The sequence below is a fragment of the Odocoileus virginianus genome, chromosome 19, assembly GCF_023699985.2.
Source record: "Odocoileus virginianus isolate 20LAN1187 ecotype Illinois chromosome 19, Ovbor_1.2, whole genome shotgun sequence".
NCBI lineage: Eukaryota > Metazoa > Chordata > Mammalia > Artiodactyla > Cervidae > Odocoileus > Odocoileus virginianus.
Window position 1 is genome coordinate 14,832,278 of NC_069692.1, and position 21,653 is coordinate 14,853,930.

General features: G+C 39.1%; 1 protein-coding gene across 5 annotated transcripts in view; it reads right to left on the minus strand.

Moving 5' to 3' along the window:
- The window catches only part of PKIB (cAMP-dependent protein kinase inhibitor beta), a 109,549-nt gene extending 88,991 nt beyond the window's left edge, over window positions 1–20,558 (minus strand). For 4 of the 5 annotated variants that reach the window (XM_070449888.1, XM_070449887.1, XM_070449886.1 and 1 more), the window contains exon 1: window positions 20,403–20,491. The gene's annotated coding sequence lies outside the window, so the exon portion shown is untranslated. Of the gene's footprint in view, window positions 1–20,402 lie in introns of all 5 variants that reach the window. The other variant, XM_070449890.1, reaches the window with a different exon arrangement.
- Window positions 20,559–21,653: the final 1,095 nt, after the last annotated feature.

Here is a 21,653-nt window from a genome sequence, read left to right on the forward strand (position 1 = left end):
TTAGGAAGATCCACTGGAGAAGATTACCAAGACTACCCACTCCAGGATTCTTGCCTGGAGAATCCCATGGACAGAGGAGCCTGGCAGGCTACAGTCCATGGTGATGCAGAGTCGGACATGATTGAAGCGACTCAGCACTCATAGCACACCATCTATATGGAACAGCACCTGGCATATACTGGGCTTAATACGCTTTAGATTCATTAATACTCTTATATAACACAGATAAATAGAATGCTTCTGTGAATGCTACACATGATAAAAAGTAAAAAGTTCACTTTTACATGTGAAGTAGAGATGCCTTTAAAGTAAGATGCCTTTAAAAAGAAGGCATTTTAGAAAAGATTTTAAACTTTCTATCACTATTTATATACTATCTCAGTTGTACTCTAATTGAATGGCTTAGACACATTAGTGTGTGGACACGTGTGCGAAACACAAATCTGTGCACTTCTTGAGAGGAATTTTTAAGTTTTTAAGTACTTTTTTCAGAAAGAATATAGGTCCCTTAAAGACTGCAGACCCCAATGCCAACAAACAAATCTCTGTACCCAAAGGTCTGCTTCCTAAAACCTTTACAGGCAAACAGTTACAGCACAAGGCTAGAAATACAGAATGAAAAAACAGGAAGAGAGAGGGAGATGAGAAAGGTTTGCATCAGTTCTCTCTAGCTGGTCAGTGTTAATTATTTCTCAGTGATGGATGCTCATTCCTCTACTTCACACTTTAGCCTTCCATGCAACTGAGTAGTATTCTAAAACACTGAAAGAGCTCAATATTTGGCCTTTAATATATGTTTCTGGATCTTCAGGAAAAGGTTTACTCAATACAGGCAATTTTAAGTCCTAAAATCAGAACTTACCCTTCTTACAAGAATTAGTTTCAGCTATCAGCTCTCCTGAAGAGTCATTTATGGACGGTGTTAAATACTAAAAAATAAAGTCATAAGTGGTCCTGGTGAAGTATCTTCTGACTTTGCTATACAAAGAGAAAATTCAAAGCAGTATCACAAGTAACAGTGGCAAGTCCTTGCGTTGATATTGAATCAAATACTTCGCCATGCAGGCCCACTTGACTACACAGGATTTAGCTTGCTGGTTTTTCTCAAATGTAAATATTTGCTTTGGCTAAATAATGTTAATACGGCAAGTTACATATTCCATGAGGCATTAAAAAAAAAAATACTTGCCATTGACCCAGAAAATGGACATTGCAACGAAGTCTGAAGGAGAAAGAAACTGGAATGAATGTATCTGAAAAGAGAACTCTGGCTATCACAGCTACCTGCCTTGCTCCAAGTTCATGTTTAATTAAACTTACATTAATAATTCCACAAACTGTTTGCATGTTCATCCAACATGAGGTATCATCTTTGATTCTAAGGTCAAATACTTACTGCTAACAAGCCTTGCGCCTCTGAGGGAGGCTTGGCCCCCTGCCAGGCTGTACTGCTTTTCCCATGGGGACGGGCGGCCACAACATACTACTCCGTGGGGGATGAGACAACAGCAGCAGCCCCCTAGTTGCTCAGCAACAAGCCCTTATGACGGCTCCTCTTGGACTGCTAGGCAACAGGGCTGAGTCTGACCCAGCGACTCCCAGCAGCATGCTGCCTCTCCAGCGGGCTGGGTTAGCAGGAGGCTAGGGGCCCCAAGTGACCAGTTACATAATCTAAACGCATTTCTCAGGATGCTCCCCAACTAAATAAAAATCAGAGCAGAGTAAGCTCCTACCCTGAAGGGTACCCTTGAACATATCCTTAATTTAAACTCGCTCCTTGCATCTTTAGAGAAGCTGACAGAAAACTAATGCATTGGAGCCAAAATCTGTGGCCAAAAAAAAAGTCTGTGAAGAAAAGGAAAAAAAAAAACCACACACACACACAAAGGAGGCCGTTCCTCTTAAAACCACATTTAAAAATATGAGTTTCAAGCCTTTTACAAATTTTACAAGATTTTACTATTTGCATGTTTTCTGTTAACGGAACCCCCCCAAAATGGAGAAAACATATACTTTTACAGTAAATTTATTCCTAAAATAGCTTAACACATATATCTAAGGATAGCAATTTCTAGGAAAGATCTTCATTCGTATCTACATTTTAAACCACATTTATGTCTTCTTAGTTCCACGCTTTTAACAAATCTAAACTAGACATTTTCCCATCTGTATCTGACCTACCTCTTAAGACAAAGGCAATGACTCAGTCAACCAACCGAAAATCCTGCCCACACATGGAAACATGAATCTAGCCTCGCTCCGATTTCCTCTATCGTCACTTAGCTCTCTGTTGTGGAAAAAGAGGTGTTTGCACCAAGAGACATGGACTCACAGCCAGTCTTTGTTGTTCAGTCGCTAAGTCGTGTGTGACCGACTCTTTGTGATCCCATGAACTGCAGCACGTTAGGCTTCCCTATCCTTCACTATCTCCCGGAGTTTGCTCAAATTCATGTCCATTGAGTCCGTGATGCCATCCAACCATCTCATCCTCTGTCGTCCCCTTCTCCTTTTGCCTTCAACCTTTCCCAGCACCAGGGTCTTTTCCAATGAGTTGGCTCTTCACATCAGGTGGCCAAAGTATTGGAGTTCAGCTTCAACATAAGTCTTTCCAATAAATACTCAAGGCTGATTTCCTTTAGGACTGATTAGTTTGATCTTCTTGCAGTCCAAGGGACTCTTAAGAGTCTTCTCCAGCACCACAATTTGAAAGCATCAATTCTTTGGTGTTCAGCCTTCTTTATGATCCAGCTCTCACATCTGTACATGACTACTGGAAAAACCATAGCTCTGACTAGCAGACCTTTGTTGGCAAAGTGGTGTCTCTGCTTTTTATACGCTGTCTAGCATGCCAGTAGTAAAGATCTCACCTGCCAATGCAGGAGATGGAAGAGACACAGGTTCAATCCCTGGGTCGGGAAGATCCCCTGGAGAAGGGCATGGAAACCACTTCAGTATCCTTGCATGGAGAATCCCGTGGACAGAGGAGGCTGGGAGGCTATGAGTCCATAGCATCGCAAAGAGTCAGACACTACTGAAGTGACTTAGCATGCATGCAACTTTGTCACAGCTTTCCTTTCAAGGAACAAGTGTCTTTTAATTTCATAGTTGCAGTTACCATCTGCAGTGATTTTGGATCCCAAGAAAAGAAAATCTGTCACTGCTTCCACTTTTTCTCCTTCTATTTGCCATGAAGTGATGGGTCCGGATGCCATGATCTCAGTTTTTTTCAATGTTGAGCTTCAAGCCAGCTTTTTCACTCTCCTGTTTCACTTTCATCAAGAGGTTCTTTAGCTCCTCTTCACTTTATGCCACTAAAGTGGTATCATCTGCATATCAGAAGTTGTTGATATTTCTCCTAGAAATCTTGATTCCAGCTGTGATTCATCCAGCCCAGCATTTCACAAGATGTACTCTGCATATAAGTTAAATAAGCAGTGTGACAGTATACAGCCTTGACATTCTCCTTTCCCAATTTGGAACCATTCATTGTTCCATGTCCAGTTCTAGCTGTTGCTTCTTGACCTGTACACAGGTTTCTCAGGAGGCATGTAAGGTGGTCCGGTATTCCCATCTCTTTAAGAATTGTCCAGTTTGTTGTCACCCACACAGCCAAAGGGCTTAACATTAAGTTAATGAAGCAGAAATAGGTGTTTTCTGGAATTCCCTTGCTTTCTTTATGATCCAACAAATGTTGGCAATTTGATCTCTAGTTCCTCTGCCTTTTCTAAACCCAGCTTGTACATCTGAAAGTTCTCATTTCACATACTGCTAAACCCTAGCTTGAAGGATTTTATTATAACCTTGCTAGCATGTGAAATGAGTGCAACTGTATGGTAGTTTGAACATTCTTTGGCATTGACCTTCTTTAGGATTGGAATGAAAACTGACCTTTTCCAGTCCTGTGGCCACTGCTGAGTTTTCCAAATTTGCTGGCATATTGAGTGCAGCACTTTAACAGCATCACCTTTTAGGATTTTAAATAGCTCAGCTGGAATTCTATCATCTCCACTAGCTTTGTTCGTAGTGATGCTTCCTAAGGCCCACTTGACCTCACACTCCAGGATGTCTGGTTTTAGGTGAAAGACCACACTATTGTGGTTATCTGGGTCATTAAGACCATTTTTATATAGTTCTTCTGTGTATTCTTGGCACCTCTTCTTAATCTCTTCTGCTTCTGTTAAGTCATTACCATTTCTGTCCTTTATCATGCCCATCCTTGCATGAAATGTTCCCTTGATAGCTCTAACTCTCTTGAAGAGATCTCTAGTCTTTCCCATTCTCTTGTTTTCCTCTATTTCTTTACATTGTTCACTTAAGAAGGCTTTCTATATCTCCTTGCTATTCTCTGGAACTCTGCATTCAGCTGGTTATGTCTTTCCCTTTCTTCCTTGCCTTTTACTTCTTTTCTTTTCTCAGCTATTTGTAAAGGCTCCTCAGACACTCACTTTGCCTTGCTGCATTTCTTTTTCTTTGGGAAAATATGATTATACTGCTCCACTTATTGAAAACCTTCAGTCAAGTCTAGGCAATTTATCATGAAATGCAATGCACTTGTGAATATACTTCCTTTTGAACTTCCAGCCATATCTGCAACTGTCCAGTATATTGATTTAATTATAGTTCCCTAAATACATCACACATTTAAAGCCTCCTTCTTCCTAGGACACATTCCTCTTTGCCTGACAAACTAGTGTTTATCTTCCAAGATCTAGAAATACCATCACCTCCTCTGAAACTGTCTCTGGCTTTAGAATTTCTTAGTTGTCTCTGAGCATCTTCTCCTTGATTCACACTGCTGCAATGGCACTAGGCACACTGTTTTACAGTTATTTACTTACTCAACATCAATCCTGTGTTCTTCAATAGCGAGGACCTTGTTCTGTTCAACTTGGTCTCCTTGGTGCCTGGGATATTCTTTAGCATCAAGGAGTTGTTTATGCTATAGCTTTATTAATAATTAGAGGATAAAACTCCTAGTTAAAATTGTAAAACACATGCAGATTGGGCATTTTTAACCTCTTAATTAACCAGGGATGAGTAATAAAAAAAATCTGCCACAAAACAAAACAAAAACTTAGTCTCCTGACTTCAGAGTTCATCCTCTAAATTATGATGAGTCATTAAGGGCAAATAACAGATACTTCTGAAATGATCCAATCCATCCAGTAACACAGCTAAAATAATCAGATATCCTGTGCCCCTTTTATTAAATTCATAATAACATGAAATTTAAGAGAGATATGTGGTCAGGTAACCAAAATCACTAAAAGGTAGTCTAGAGCTGGTCTCAGGGAGATAATTTCCCATTTAGATCAGCAACTCTTAAAGCAGTTTCTGCAGAAATCTTGGTGCAAGTAAAGCAGGAAAGAGAGTAGCGTAGTATCAGTCGCTCAGTCCTATCCAACTCTTTGCGACCCCATGGACTGTAGACCACCAGTTTCCTCTGTTCATGGGGATTCTCCAGGCAAGAATACTAGAGTGGACTGCCACTTCCTTCTCCAAAAGAGAGTAGAAAAGAAGCAAAATTAAAGCTAAGTAAAAAGGCAAGAAAGAGCTATCCTAATTTTAAAACCTCCTAAATAATACTTCACAAAACAGCATTTAGTCAACATCTGTCTCCTGCAAAGCACTAATTTAAAAGAAAAAAAAAAAAGGAACATGAGCAAACAACAAAATTGAGCCCACAAATGCAGCAGCCAAATGCAATATTATGAAGCTACTAAACTTCTTACCTCATCACTCCAGAAAATAAAGATATAATTCTAGATTTTCAAATATAACAATGCTTTTCCTATGTTTTAAAGTTCACACATATGTTTACACAAGATACTACTAAATTTTGATATTAGCAGTAATGTGATTGCCTAAATGAACTCATTCAACACAAATTCTAATTAATGGAAATCTGAATTTTTAGTTTATCTGCGTTAAGCTGAGAGGGAATTCTTAGTCTGTTACAAGCTTGTGGGTTCTAAAGACCTCTAAGTCTGTGTATCCTCAAAACTACAGAAACTGCACTCCTGAAAGTGCCAGAAGGTACTCATAACCATATGGTAAATTCTGTTTATCAAAGTATTACTTGACAGTATATATTTAAAGCACATTCAGATACTACAACAAAATAAACACATTATAAAGTAGAGTGCATGATGTATATTTAAGATGAATATGAAATGTCAAACTCTGTACTTCTCTACAGAGCACTTTGAGTTATGCCTATAGATTTTTGGGAATTCTTTGGTGGAAAAGAGTAAGAAGCCTTACTCTTGGGGATTCCCTCCTAGATGCTTAGGAAAAGATTACTTTCATGTAAAAATATATATTGCTCTAGCCTACCACGACCACTGAACTCAAAAAGTGCGGCCCTACTTAGACATACCATTACTTTGTTTATTGCAACTTAACCTTTATAACATTTTTTTTAAGAAAAACTATTTCTCTCTCCAATAGTCCTGAATCTATCTGTGGGATAGCTCAAAGAACCAATCTAAACTCCTATATATGTAAGACAGTCCTTCAACAAACATAATGGCCACAAGAACTGGAGATGTACTGATGTCAGGAGATGTGCTGGGTATTTGACAATCATTAATCAAAAAATAGAACTACAGGAAAATAGTACCATTTCTATGTTACAAAAATGAAGTAGAAGAAAAGGAGGAGTGGTGTGGAGGGGGAAGGGAGGAGGGTGAGAAAAGAAACAGGCTACAAAGAGGCTAGCGACACCCCCAGAATAAAATGGCTAGTTAGGAGCTGAGCTGAGATCTAACTCCAAAGCATGTGCTTGTTTTTCTTTCTTGACACATCACGTTACACTATATGTTCACGCCTGCCTTCCCAGACCTTCATTTCTCCTAAAGAAATATCTCCATTTTATGACTATTCCTTCTATCACTTCTCCAATAACAGACCATCCTGATCAATGTATGTGCCTGTGTATTTATTTGTAAGAGTAATCTCCCCAGAAAAATTTGACCATGGTAGAAGAGAGTTAGATCATCACTTCCTTGCTCTGCTAATGCTGCTATTAATACAACTTAAAAACATGCTACCTTTGTTGGACAATCACTTGACACTATATTGAACTGGCCATAAGCAAAAATTCTTTCATATTATTTTAACAGATTCTGCTATTAACCAGTTCTTCTCTATCTCCCCTATATTTTTTATAGCAACTTAACCTTCATAACATCTTTTTTTTTTTAAATTTTGAAGCAAAAATATTTCTCTCTCCAATAGCCCTAAATCTAGCTGCAGAATAGCTCACAGGATCAGTCTAAACTCCTATATATACAAGACAGTCCTTCAAACAAACATAATGGTCACAAGTAATAGAGACATACTGGATGCCAGGAAATGTGCTAGGTATTTAACAATTATTCTTTTTAAAAATTTATACAACTCTTATATTTACCTAGATACAAACAACCCATCAAACTAATTTTTCACTCATGAAGAACAGCACTGATTATATGACTCTCTAGTAAGTAAGTAAGTGTTAGTCACTCAGTTGGGCCCGACTCTTTGTGAACCTGTGGACTGCAGCCCACCAGGCTCCTCTGTCCATGGGATTTTCTAGGCAAGGATACTGGAGTGGGTTGCCATTTCCTTCTCCAGGGGATCTTCCCAACCCAGGGATCGAACCTGGGTCTCCTGCACTGCAGGCAGATTCTTTACCGACTGAGCTACAAGGGAAGCCAAAATTAATCAAAGTTCAAAGTTTTCATCCCAGCATTTTTAAGATTCTTCACTATATCCCCAATGTACCTCCCCACCCTCATCTTCTTCCAGTCCTCCAAAGTCTACATAGCTCTGTCTTGTTCTTTTCCATATTTGTGCCTTTGTTCATGCTGGTCTCTCAATCAGGAATGTTTTGCCCAATCATTGCAATTCTATCACTCCTTCAAGGACCATCCCAATTACTCCATTGTCTATAAAGTCGTCCTGAGTAATTTCAAAGTTTATCTTTTTCTTCCTGGAAACACCACAGCACTTTTTGGTTCTTTCCTAGCACCTATTACAATCTGCTTCACAGGAAAGGTCTATATATTATTTTCTCTTACTTCACCCCACCAAACAGATAGAAAGCTAAGCTTCTTAAAAAAGGACAGAGTCTCATTCTGTTTTGCAATATATCATTAAACATAGTAGCTGGATCCAGGAGGGTGCTTTTAAATAGATATTCATTTATTTGAGTTTAGTTAACTACTCATCTCAGAGATGCATGTACTGAGTTCCAAAATTCATTAAATAAAGAATATCTATAACCATCCACAGAAAAGAACCTGAATATTGTTGGGGACATATAGCACTAAAATATGGAACCATAGACTCTAAGGAATAATACAGATACTTTTTTCACTGTATTGATCCAATTACGGAGAACTGAAATCATATCATTCATATTGGTGTAATCATGTTGATAAAAATTGAAATCTCAAGAGCCTTCTTCAGGGTCATATGACTAATTAAAAGCTGAGTTAGCCTTCCAACAAAGCTTTTTAATTTCTAGCTGAGTTATTTTTCTCTACTATTACCATCCAAATCATGTATCAATACATTTTCATAAATGCCTGCTGCAAAAAATTTATGTATGGGAGAAAGATTTTCTTCTTTCTTATAGCATATGATTTATCTTCAAATTATTATTTGCATGGGAAGAGTTTAAAATAAAACTCATTAATGATAATTAAAGATGATCATATTACACAAAATTTCTTTGCACAAATCTTACTTACTTTGCAACTTAACTATGAAGACTATAGTCAACAATTAGGATATTTAAAAATATCATTATTATTATTGCTATTACTATTACAAAATAAATGTCATAGAGCCTACACTCTAATAATGTTCATGATCTTTACTCACAAGCCAGTCCTACACATTTAATCAGACTGTTTATGACTCTGTTTGTTTTAACCATCTTGTTACCAATTTAGAGAATAGTAAACATTTTGCTAAATATCCATTTCCCCTTTGATTCTTTCCTCCTGTAGTCATTGCATGTAATTTGTTGTTTCCAAGGATAAAGTTGAGACCCAGACCTAACAAATCAGAGTTCCAAATGCCCTGAGCCACAAGGGACTGGCTCAGAAGTGGTGTGGGACATAAAGGAGGCAGACATAAGCCTGCCTCAACAAGCTTATGACATTTTTTGAACTCAGCAAAGGCATAAAGAGTGGGTTCATGATTCAAGTTAGTCCATCTTAGGACTGGTGCCAAAGCTACTACATAAAGACACCTTTTTCTCTTTGAATTTAAACTTGAGAAGTTAGGCCTGAAACTGTTGATAGCAATTTTTCCACCAAGCAGAGCCTGAGAATGAAGCCAAGTTGAAGAAGACTAGAGACAAGAAGTAGAAGGAAACTGGGTCCTTCCAAAATAATCTGAGCTCTAGCTCAAGTTGAGACTGAAAGCTGGGTTACATAAATCTGATCAAATTCTCCCATTCTCCTTAAGCCAACTTGAAATGGATTTGCTATCATGAACAACTATGGGGTCTTGACTTTCTCAACCCACTTTCTCAACCATTGACCTAGATTTAAAAGGTCATACAGAATGCTAGTGAAGAGTAGGAGCTATTACATACCTCAGATGAAGTAACAGCCTGTAGTTTAAAAGTGAAGATGAGGATTGCTAATATGTAAAAAAGAATACAAGGAATTTCAAAAAATGTGGAGTCTTTAAGTTAAGGACTTAAGCATTGCATCCTGGAAAACCACTCAATCCCAGGAAAACCAGGGTAGTGACCATGCTATTTGGGAGTACAGAGATTCCTGCAATGATATGCATAAATCAGAAGACAAGTGGTCATTAGGTCACAGAGCACTTGAGGCAGGTGGTGGCTTTGAGGCTGCTGGAGCTGTAGAGGAAAGTGTGGTAAGCACACAGAATTCTTAGGCTTTCCATTGATTTGTGTTCATTGGAAACACGGAATTCACTGAGAAATATCTTACTCTAAGCCAGCACAGCACGGAGAATAAACAGATGGATAAAAATCAGCCATCCCGATGGAGCCAAAAGACAACTGTAGATGTGACTCTGGTCGCTCGGTCATATCCGAGGATTCTCCAGGCAAGAATACTGGAGTGGGTTTGCCATTTCCTACTCCAGGGGATCTTCCCAACCCAGGGATCGAACCCACCTCTCTTATGTCTCCTGCACTGGCAGAAGGATTCTTTACCACTGTGCCACCTAGGAAGCCCCAGGTGTGACTCTTTGGATTTGTATTAAAAAATATACATAGATAGAGAGAGAGAGAGAGAGATAGGATGCTATGACAAGAGAGTTTCTGAATTTGAGATTTTAGGAAGAAAAAATTCATATGATAAGTCCAGGGTGTAACTATAGAAGCGGTTGGGTAAAGACAAGATTATTGCTTGAGTTGTGAAGGTCAAAAACAGAAAAGTTGTGGTGTTGGGTACATGAAGTCAACCAGACTGGGGACAGGAAATGGGTGGGAGAAGATGACTGTTCACTAGTTGCCAGAGTGTTCAGTGAAAAAGCAGTTGGAAGTGGTAAATAGTTCACAGGAATGAGCAATGGCAGTTGACAGTATAGCCAGTTGGCTCAAAGGAACAGGAATGAGTAAAAGAGGGTAGAGAAATAACGGTCTAGAGGTGGGAAGGGTGTATGGAGGTTATGTGACCCCCCTTCCTACTCTAGAATTCAGGAACTATGCAGTAATCAGCCATCTCCAATAGGAAGGACTCAGGGGGAAGTGGGAGAGCCCAGATTCAGGGCTAGAGAAAAATGAAGAGGTTAAGAGGAGTTTATTGTGATTGAACAGGTGTTCCAGAGGGCATGATAGAATGGTTTTGAAGGAAGAATAAAAAGCAGAGATTAGGTCAGGGAGAGGCAGTACAAAGCATAATAAAGTTTCAAGGCAGAAGGGAGAAATGAATAGAAAAATGATAAAAGCAGAGATCTGAAGCATTGGAAAATGATATTTCACAAGGCTAACAAAATTACATGTTTCAAAACTGGTAACACAAAATATAGGAACCAGAGAACTTAGGAAGAGCTAGCAGCTATGATGTGAGACATGAAATTCCTTTTCTTCCTGGGGTGAGGTGCTGAGTGACAGATGTGGATCAAGGCAGGTTAGGGAGGCAATGAAAGAGCCTGTAGTCATGTGTAGGAATGGTGGCCAGGAAGGCACGTGGGAAGAAATTCTGTGGGACTTCAGGGTGAAGGGACAGTTACGACAAAGGTAGGCTCCAAGCAGGTGCAGGGGCATAGGATGTTATTTCAAATCAGTTACAGAACAAACAAGTTTGAAGCAAGATTAGTGATTAAATGTAATAACAATAAAACTACATTACCATATTTATGCCTTACTAAAACAACTTCCAAAGGATTAAAACTTTTACAAAAAGACATCAAAGGTACTATTTAAAATGTAGATGAATATGTTTAAAGTGGGAAAGTCCTCCTTATAAACTATGAGAGAAGAAATTGATAGCTTTCACATCCATAAAATTTAAGTATTTTGCAAAGCAAAGCTCCCTACATAGTTAATGGCAAACAAAAGAAATTGATCTTAAAAACTGTTACTTAAAATATAATAGACATACAAAGTGTTAATATCCTTATGAATTAAAAGTTCTTGAAACAAACAAAAGAGAATTAAAATAAGCAAGAATACAAAAAGCAATTCATACAAATAAATACAAAATATCCAATAAACATACTGACTACCTAAAAATGTTTAGCCACATTAGCAAAGAAATACAAATATGAACTATCTTTTCCTACTAAATTTCTAAATTAAAAATTTTTGAAACAGTACTAGTACATCGGTAAAAATTTTCAGTATAAATGGCAACAGACTTCCTAGAAAGATATTTTGCAAAATTTTTTTAAAAATGGTTAAAAAGTGACTATCCATTGATTTATCAGCTCCATGTCTAGAAATTTGTTCAGAGGAATTAATAAGATAGCTGTGTACAGTGTATAAAGATCACAAATACAGTTATATACTATGGTATTGTTTACAAAAACAAATCTGGAAACATTCTGCATATTTACCAATAGGAATTAATTAAAAATTTAATAAATCAGTATGTGGCCATTAAAAAAGAAGATTTATTGCCTTGAAAAAATATAGTAAGATGATATATTAAGGGCATATGATATATACTACTTTTCTTTTTTAAAACATATATATAGGCAAAGAATTTTATAATTAACGGTGGAAATTCAGGTGGATGTTATTTTCCTCTTAATTTCGAAAGTTTCTGATTTTCTTTTTTTTTTCCATTTATTTTTATTAGTTGGAGGCTAATTACTTTACATCATTACAGTAGTTTTTGTCATACATTGAAATGAATTAGCCATGGATTTACATGTATTCGAAAGTTTCTGATTTTCACTGCAGTGTATATTATCTCAAAAACACAACTACAAAGTTTTAAAGTTTAAAACTTGGTGGTATTTTAAGTGGCAAACATTACACGTGGAATAACCCTTTATAAGATAACAATGGAGAGTTGATAAAAATGAGATTGAAAGGAAAAAAAATCACTTGACTATACTTTCACATCTGCGATTCTTGGTGAAGAATTTACAATAGTAAGCACAGACTGTCCTTGGGAAAACAGAATTCTACATTTTAACATTGCTAATATTTAAAGCTACACATTTTAATGATTTGTTTTTCTTTTTGTCTTATTTGTTTTGCTGCATAGGGTGCAGCAAAATTAAAATGTGGCCTAACTGGGAAATTCTGTTTCATACCTTTAAGAGCCAAAATTTTATCTAGCCAAAAACTATGTCATGGGTCATTCCGCATAATCAGAAAAAATGTTATTTTTTAAAATTATTCTTTCTATTCATTTTTATTCTGATAATAGTAATTTTAAGAAGAAAAAATAGGATAAAAACTGTATACCATTATTACATTAATAAAAAAAATATCCTTACAAAGGTACAAAGACTGGAAGACACTCAATACTAAAGCAATTATACTTGAATATTAGAATTGAAATTGTAGAATCTTTAAGTGTTCTTAATAATGTGATGGTTTTATGACAAAAATACCTGAAAGAAAAGAGTTAATAAATAAAGTGAACCTTAAACAATCCTTTTGCAAGATAATTTGAAATGTCCTTATAACTTAAAGTGCTGTCCTTAGACACAATCATATTTCATTAATCCATATTTTAAGTGGATTACATTGAGACAAAACTCACGAAGTGAAGAACTTAACCAATTCAGTATTAAGACCAATAACAATTACTGACAGGTGATATGAAAAGTTTTCCAAAAATTAGGTAAATTAAGATACTTTTTTAAAAGAGTTGGTAAACATGAACATCTATGAGTTTAAAAAATGCTGTTTCCTCCCATTTTACAGTCACATCTGAAAAGTTTGTTTCCTTTCAAAGCATTCAAACCTTGAACCCAAACATGGACTTCTCAGAGTTGACACAACCTATGCTGGGTTTTACTTGAAGTTTAATATTCTTTGGCAAAAATCCACAAACACCTCAGGGGGCTGACCCAGATCTACCATGTGAGGAAATCATTCCTCATTTTCCCTGAAAACATTCTTCTACCCTCCCTGAGGCAAAGAGATAAAAACTATGACCTCCCCCCATGTTGTAAACTGGTCCCATTTTCACACTGTCAAACCCACGTGGCATGAATGAATGGAAAACCTGAATGACCGTGTTTAGTCCTATACTTGGGTTGATAGCGGAGGACTCTGACCATGTCGGGACACAGCAGATGCCCTGCCCAAGTTATCATATTGCTTATTTTGTAACCATCTTTACAACTGATACTGAAGATGGGCACAGCTCAAGTGGCCAGTAATCCAAAATCCAGTTATCAGCAAGGCTGGTTTCCTCCTGGGAACTCAGGAGAATCTGTTCCATGCCTCTCTCCCAGCTTTTGGTGGTGGCTGGCAAATCTAGGAATCTCTTGAAGTCACATAACTCGTATTTCTGCTTCCATTGTCACATGTTTGCCTCTATGAGTCTCTGCCTCTGTGTCTCTTCTCTTCTTATCAGGATACCAGTCATATTGGGTTAAGGGCACATCCTACTCCTGTATGACATCATATTAGGGAATTACAACTGCAATGGCCCTATTTCTAAATAAGGTCTCATTCCAGGAAGTACATGAATTATCAGGAGACCTTATCCAACCCAGGAAACCCACCAGCTGTGTCCTCATTCTTCTATTGCCATTTTTGTAAACAGTCCTAGCCCTCAACCTTAAGCCAGGGTGCCGAAAACCACCCTTCATTTCCACCTCCCCTTAACTTCATATCCCAATTATCATCAAGCCTAATCACTTTCCACTCCTAATATTTCTAGACTATGATACTCTTGTGTATCCCTAATTTCTGCATCACTAATCCATGATTCACTCTCTAGCATCTCTTGCTTGGGCTGTAATAGTCTGTCCAATACTCCTCAAATCCAATCTTTTCCAAGCTGCAAGAGTATATATAGATAAATACATAGAAATTCATGGCATGTTAGAAAGATGCAGAGTTGCTTTTTGTGTTTTTCTAAGTTTTCACTCCTGTGAACAGTTCTGCTTCTTTATTGCAATGAACACAATTACGACAGACATCCTTCTTCAGGGACACAGAAACAGAGGCAGAGTGGTTTCTGTGCTAGACTTTGGCCTTTGTAACATCTTCTGACTTGATAGATTCTTTACAAACTTTCAGAATGCAACAAAATCCATTATATCTGTAGTCTGGATTTTTATTAGGCTCTATTAGATTTGGGAAAGATAGACAAGAGGGTCTTATTTCAGTGTTTTGAGATTTAATATTATATCTGGCTCCAGAAGCCCCATGATACAAGTACTTATTCTCATTTTTTAATAAACAAAAATAATAAATGAATGTAACTGCATGAGTTAAAGGTTATCCTTAATTACACACACACACACACACACACACACACACACACACTATACATAGTGATTTCAAGAACAGTGTTTTCTTATGAGACATATTAACCCAGGCCATAAAGATTAGTCTAGAAGTAAATCACTTCAGAGTCATTTAATATAAGCATGTTTGGGAAGACTGCTTAACTCTTTCTTATCTTCCATGAATTTATTCCCTGAAACTATCATATTGAACCTCAGTTTCTTCCTTTCCTTCACCCAACAAGTGAAAACTTACAGTTACCCATGCTGATTTCTGGGTTTCCCTGGTAGCTCAGATGGTAAAGAACCTGCCTGCAATTCAGAAGACCAGGGTTCAGTCCCTGAGTGGGGAGGATTCCCTGGAGAAGAGAGTGACCACCCACTCCAGTATTCTTGCCTGGAGAATTCCATGGACAGAGGAGCCTGGCAAGCTACAGTCCATGGGGTCGCAAACAGTCGGACACGACTGAGCAACTAACACACACACATGCTGATTTCCACACTCCCAAAGGCCATTCATGCCTTTTCATCAGCACAGCAGATTTTAGGGCTAAGCTGGAAATAGTGACTCTAAGGAGGGAGAATCCAAGATGTAGAGGAAGGCATTTAGCTCCATTTACACTGTCTATAAAAGCTTCTGCTGCTGCTCCCCAAACAAGTGTTCAAGCCATGTTGGCTCCAGACTACTCCTCCTCCTCCATAATCTTCAAGGGTATCTATTCCGCTGGCCCGCTTTTCAGTCTGAGAAATCTTATCCTAACTAATTCAAGATTCTAGTTAAGATTATTTTCTTCTATTCAGAAACATATACAAATCTGAACCATTTTATTCTTAAATAGACAGCGCTGAACTTCTTTTCCAATAAGCACCCAACTCTTGGACACCATCATTTTTTAAGAATTGGAGTTATTAGAAAACATAAATCCACTTTGATTTAAAGTCACTTCAGTTGTGTCCAACTCTGTGTGACCCTATGGACTGTAGCCCATACAGCTCCTCTGTTCATGGGATTCTTTAGGCAAGAATACTGGAGTGGACTGCCATGCCCTCCTCCAGGGGATCTTCCCAACCCAGGGATCAAACCCATGTCACTTAAGGTCTCCAGCATTGGCAGGTGGGTTCTTTACCACTAGTGCCACCTGGGAAGCCCGTATAAGTCCATAGCGTGCTTTATACCCGGACAGATGCATAAAACCATTATTTGCCATTGAGCACAAGCATGAAAAATATATCCCACTTGACTATGAAGCAGATTACCTATTTGGTTTCTCAAAGTCAACTGTACTTCCAATAAAAAGATAAATAATAATAATAACCACTTTTGGTTTTCTGCCTATGTTCAAGCGTTCTTTTTGTGTAAAATCACTAACTGATAGCGTTCTTTTTGTGTAAAATCACTAACTGATAATGACTTATAAAAGGTACATCAAGGATCTGTGCTCAGTCATGTCCAACTCTGTGAGACCCCATCAGCTATAGACCCCCACGCTCCTCTGTCCATAGAATTTTCCAGACAAGAATACTGGAGTGGGTTGCCATTTCCTACTCCAAGGGATCTTCCTGACCCAGGGATCAAACCTGCATCTCTTGCTTCTCCTGCATTGGTAGGCAGATTCTTTATCACTGCACCACCTGGGAATAAAAATTACTGAGACCAACAAAATTCAAAAGAACATGCAGTTTTCCTTCTTTTTTAAAAACTTATTTATTTTTAATTGAAGGATAATTACTTTACATTATTGTGTATTAAAGTAATGAAAGATAAACTGGTATTTACCCATAAAGACTTTAAAAAGTATAAATCAATTAATAATACTGTGGAATGTCTGATCAAAGAAAGAAAAGTAAGGGAGTATATATTCAGTGATGCAAATAAAAAAGGTGACGACAGAGGACGAGATGGTTGAATGGCATCACCTACTCAATGGAGATGAGTCTGAGCAAAACTCCAGGAGATGGTGAAGGACAGAGAAGCCTGGCGTGCTTGCAGTCCATGGGGTCACATAGAGTCAGACACAACTGAGCAACTGAACAACAAAATAAAAAACCCCTGTGAACATTTAAAAACTGAAAAGACTAAAAAGAGCATTACTAACCACAGGAATTTTAAAACAGGAAAACAGGAGCCCTGGATTTGTCCCTAATACATGATTTTTGCACGTCAATCACTTAAACTTGGGCCTTTGATCTCTATATATAATAATAAAGTATGTTTAATTAGTATGTATAAGAATTATGTGGCATCATAGTTATGGAAGCTTATTTTATCATATGATTTATAGGGTGCTTTTTTCTATTCAAAAAGGAATGATTTTTTTTTGTAACAATTAAAAATCTTGTGTTGAAGGAAAGGAAACCACTGACTTTACTATCAAGCAATTCAGGTTTGAATTTCATCAACATCTTAAAATACAATTTTCAAATTGCTCAATTTCCCATCTTCACTGGAGACTGCAGGAAATTTAGTTTTAATTAGGCCTGATTTACCCTCATTTAGCATTAAAAGATACTGGGGGTGGGGAAAGAATAGGCAGAGAACAGAGGACTTTTAGGGCAGTGAAGATACTCCCTATGATATTACATTGATGGATGCCTGCATCTGCGTGCATGCTCAGTTGGCTTTGACTCTTGGCAACCCCATGGACTGTAGCCCACCAGGCTATATATGTCATTACATATTTGTCCAAAGCCACAGAATGTACAATAAGAGTGAACCCTAAGGTAAACCAGGGGATTTGGGTGAGTACGACGTGTCCATGTAGGTTCATCCACTGTAGCGAAGGTACCACTGTAGTGTGTGATGTCCGCAATGGAGTCGGTGTAGGGCCAGAGGTTATTTAAGAAATCTCTGTACCTTCCACTCAATTTTGCCGTGAATATAAAACAACTCCAGTAAACCTCATCTGCAGAAATATTTTATTTCTCAGAAAGCTTACACCTTTTTACAAATTTGCTTGCTGTACTTGAGCTCAAAATTTTTAAAGGAAGCAAAATGTTTCCTGTCCAACCTTCTCTCGTTGTATATATGGAATCATACAAATTCTAGTCAGAAACATTTATTTCTCCAGGACTTTCTACATTTTGTAAATACATAATTTTTACATAAAATTCATTCTATAATACTCTTAAAAAGTTGGGCTTCCCCGATTGCTCAGTTGGTAGAGTCCGTCTGCAATGCAGGAGACCCCCAGGCTTCCCTGTGGCTCAGCTGGTAAAGAATCCACCTGCAATGACGGAGACCTGGGTTGGATCCCTGGGTTGGGAAGATCCCCTGGAGAAGGGAAAGGCTACCCACTCCAGTATTCTGGCCTAGAGAATTCCATGGACTGTATAGTCCATGGGGTCACAAAGAGTCAGACACGACTGAGTGACTTTCACTTCACTTCACTTAAAAAGTTAGATATATGTTTATCATACAACCCAGCAATTGCACTGCTGAATAACTATCCAAGAGAAATGAAAACATACGTACTCACAAAGACTTGCATATGAATGTCCTTATCATCATGACTCATAATATCCTCAAACTGAAAACAACCCAAATGTCCAACCACTGGTGAATAGACAAGACAAAATGTGGTGGATTCATACATGGAAAACTTCAGCAATAAGATGAGTGAAATGCTGGTCCATATTACAACACAGATCTCAAAAACTGTATGTTAAGTGAAAAAAAGCCATAAACAAAAGAGCACATATTTTATGATTCCATTTATATAAAATATTTAGAGAAGGCAAATCTATAGAGACTAAAGGTTAGTAGTTGCCTGATCAGAGATTAATTCTAAGTGGGCATGAGGGATCTTATTGGGGTGATGAAAATGTTCTAAAACTGATTTATGGTCATGGTTTTACAACTTCGTAAAATTTCTTTAAAAATCATTGAAAGGGGTAAATTTCTAAAAATCTAAACTTCTAGTTTAAAATTGCCTAAAGAGGAGAGAAAATTCTTTAACAAACTTGAAACCTGACACAATTTAAAATATCCTGTATAAGGTATTCCATTAGTCTTTGATATTTTGTTGAAGAAAGTTGCGGTAAATATAAAACTAAGAAGCTTATCACTAAAAACTTTTTGAAAACTCTTTTCAACACATACTTTACTTCAAAATTAAAACATTTGAGCTTCCAAAACACTGTTTTAGAAAATGAACTCCCTTATCATAGTGTCAATAGAGGGCTACTGATCAGCACCTGACAAGTAGGGGGAAAAAGGTTTTCAAAATGCTAATCTAACAAACCATGATCCAGAACCTATATCACTTACAGAACTTGCTGTGAGCTTTCTGACCATCAGATCTCATTTTAGTAATCCAAATTCTGACCTTTCTGAACATTAAATCACAGAACGAATTTTTTTTGTGTGTAGCAATGTCAATAAGAAGAAAGGCATCTTATGAAGAGATAAAGTGGACAGATGGATCTTGAATCTATGTCTACAGAGAAATGCAATACTCGGCGCACTTCTAATCCATACTTTTTCAGTATTCAAACCATTAGTATGAGTGCTTTAGTTTTTAGTTTTTCCAGTTGAATCGTTAAGTGGTTATCAGCATTGAATCTCCATTTTAGAGTCCTGCACAGACTCGGACTAAAAATTCCACCTGCAGGATTTTTTTGTTTTGTTTTGGGTTTGTTCTTTTTTTCCAGTGCTTCCTACGTGTCCTACTTGTACCAAGAGCTCTTCCAAAGCAACCGTGCTCGTATGCGTTCCCTGGGATGAGCTCTACGAAGATGAAACTGACCCGTTCATCTGAGCTTCGCTCGGCAGGGACTTGCCAGTCTGGAGAGCAGGTAAACTGGGGTCATCTCTCCCAGAGGGAACCATCAAGACCTTCCCCAACGAGCTGCTGCACATCAGCAATTAGGACCCATGCGCTCCCAAAGCCCTGCGACCACACTACAATCCTCTCCCTCCCTGGCTGCCGGCCGGTGTCCCAGACTCCGTGAAAATCCAACAGTTGCAGGGAACCCACGAGTTCACTCGATCGAATTATTCCCAGGTTTTATCAAAGGAAATGGATGGAGGCTGATGAGGTGAGGTGACCGGGCTAAAGACAGCTCGACGCGAGCCGAGCCGGCTAGAAAACTGCTGACCCTGTGGCCGCGAGGGGCTGCCTGGGGCTGGAAACGCGCAGCCCAGGACAAACGACGTGGCACTACTCGTGCGAGAGGCGAAGCCTCAGCAACTCACGAGACATCACCAATGTCCACCTTCAGGGCAGAATGGGTAAAAAGAGGTGATCAGACCTCCCTGGCTACCCCTGTTGACCTGAGCGCCCGCTTCCACTCTGCAAGGACCTCTGCGTGTTACATGATGTGGTCACTCTGGCCAAAGAGGCATCTACTTGAATTCCCCCCAGCTCGCGCGGACTGGCTGGAAAATAGGAAAGTTGCTCTTACCGCATCGTCGCTCGCTCAGTCTCCCCTACCTCCCCAAGCCCGTTTCCCTCCATCTTCGCTCCAGCAACCCCCACTCCACCTCCCCTTCACCACGTACGTACCAGCCGCGCACTGAGGTGTCCTCAGAGCCCGGGCCAGGTCCCGGCGCTCGGACTCTCCCGGCCTCTCGGTGGCCGCGAGCTGCGACGCTGACTCTAGCTCGCTGCCGCCTCTACCGTCCACGAAGATGCGACCGCGTCTGAGCCGCTGCGCTCGGGCGCAGCCTGGAGGTGGTGGCGACCGCGGGGGCGGAGAGAGCGGCCGCCCGGACCCGCCCCCGAGCGTGGAGCGCGCCTCCCTCCCTTAAACCCCCGCCCCCGACGCCCCGGCCCCGGGTCCGGCTCGGGGCGCCACCCGCCGCCAGCCGGCTCCCCGGCCGGCGACACGGTGGGTCTTAGCTTTCGGCGTCCCGGGCGGTGTTGTCTGTTTGTTTTTTCCCCTGCGTGCGCCCTCACAGACAATTAATCATCGATGGTCATCACAGAACCCTCGCCTACCACTCTTGAGTTCCCCTGGGTGAGTGTTAAGGGTCTATTAAGAATTTACTTGATGTGACTGAGGGAATTCGCTTTCCTCCCTTCTCCCTGTAGACCCTCCGAAGCATTTGTGGCCCGAAGTGTCTGTCCCAAGGTTGCACTTTAATCGTGGCTGTTTGGAGAAAGTAGCAATGTGCATGGTTTTCTTACCTGCACCCGAAATGTGGGTCTTCGTGTTTATTACCGCATTATTTTAGCAAATTGAGAAGTCATGTGCAATGTAGACAACTCTAGGGGAAAGAAAAGCAGAAATCAGTGTCTATCACGCTCCACTTGAAGATTCTCAAGGAAAATGAAGTCCTTCTAATAAGGTCTCATTATGAACTTTAGGAAGCGTAATAGATGAATGACTATACTGCTATTAAAATTAAGGTGCTTTTCTCTGCTTCTTGAAGAGTTGATTTCTCCTCACAGAAGTCCTGAGATGGCCTCTGGTTTCCTGAAAGGCATTATTAGTGTCCAAAGTCGCCTTAACACCAATATGTTTACTGATACTGTGAACCCGATCTTCCAAGTCAAGCGGGTGATACCTACCACTTCACTATTGACTAGTTCCATTATTTTCATAGGCAAAGGCTATGAGATAGAAAGATGTTTTCGTTAATGTCCCTGCCAATAGTGCTGCCCTCGGGCTCTTTAAAGTATTTAATATTCCTACCCCAACACTGAGGCAATAATCATCTCTGTTTTCAAATAAATAAACTGAGGCTCAGCGAGGTTAAATAATTTGAATAAAATGAAATAGCTAGGAAGACTCCAATTTTGAGCTCAAGCCTT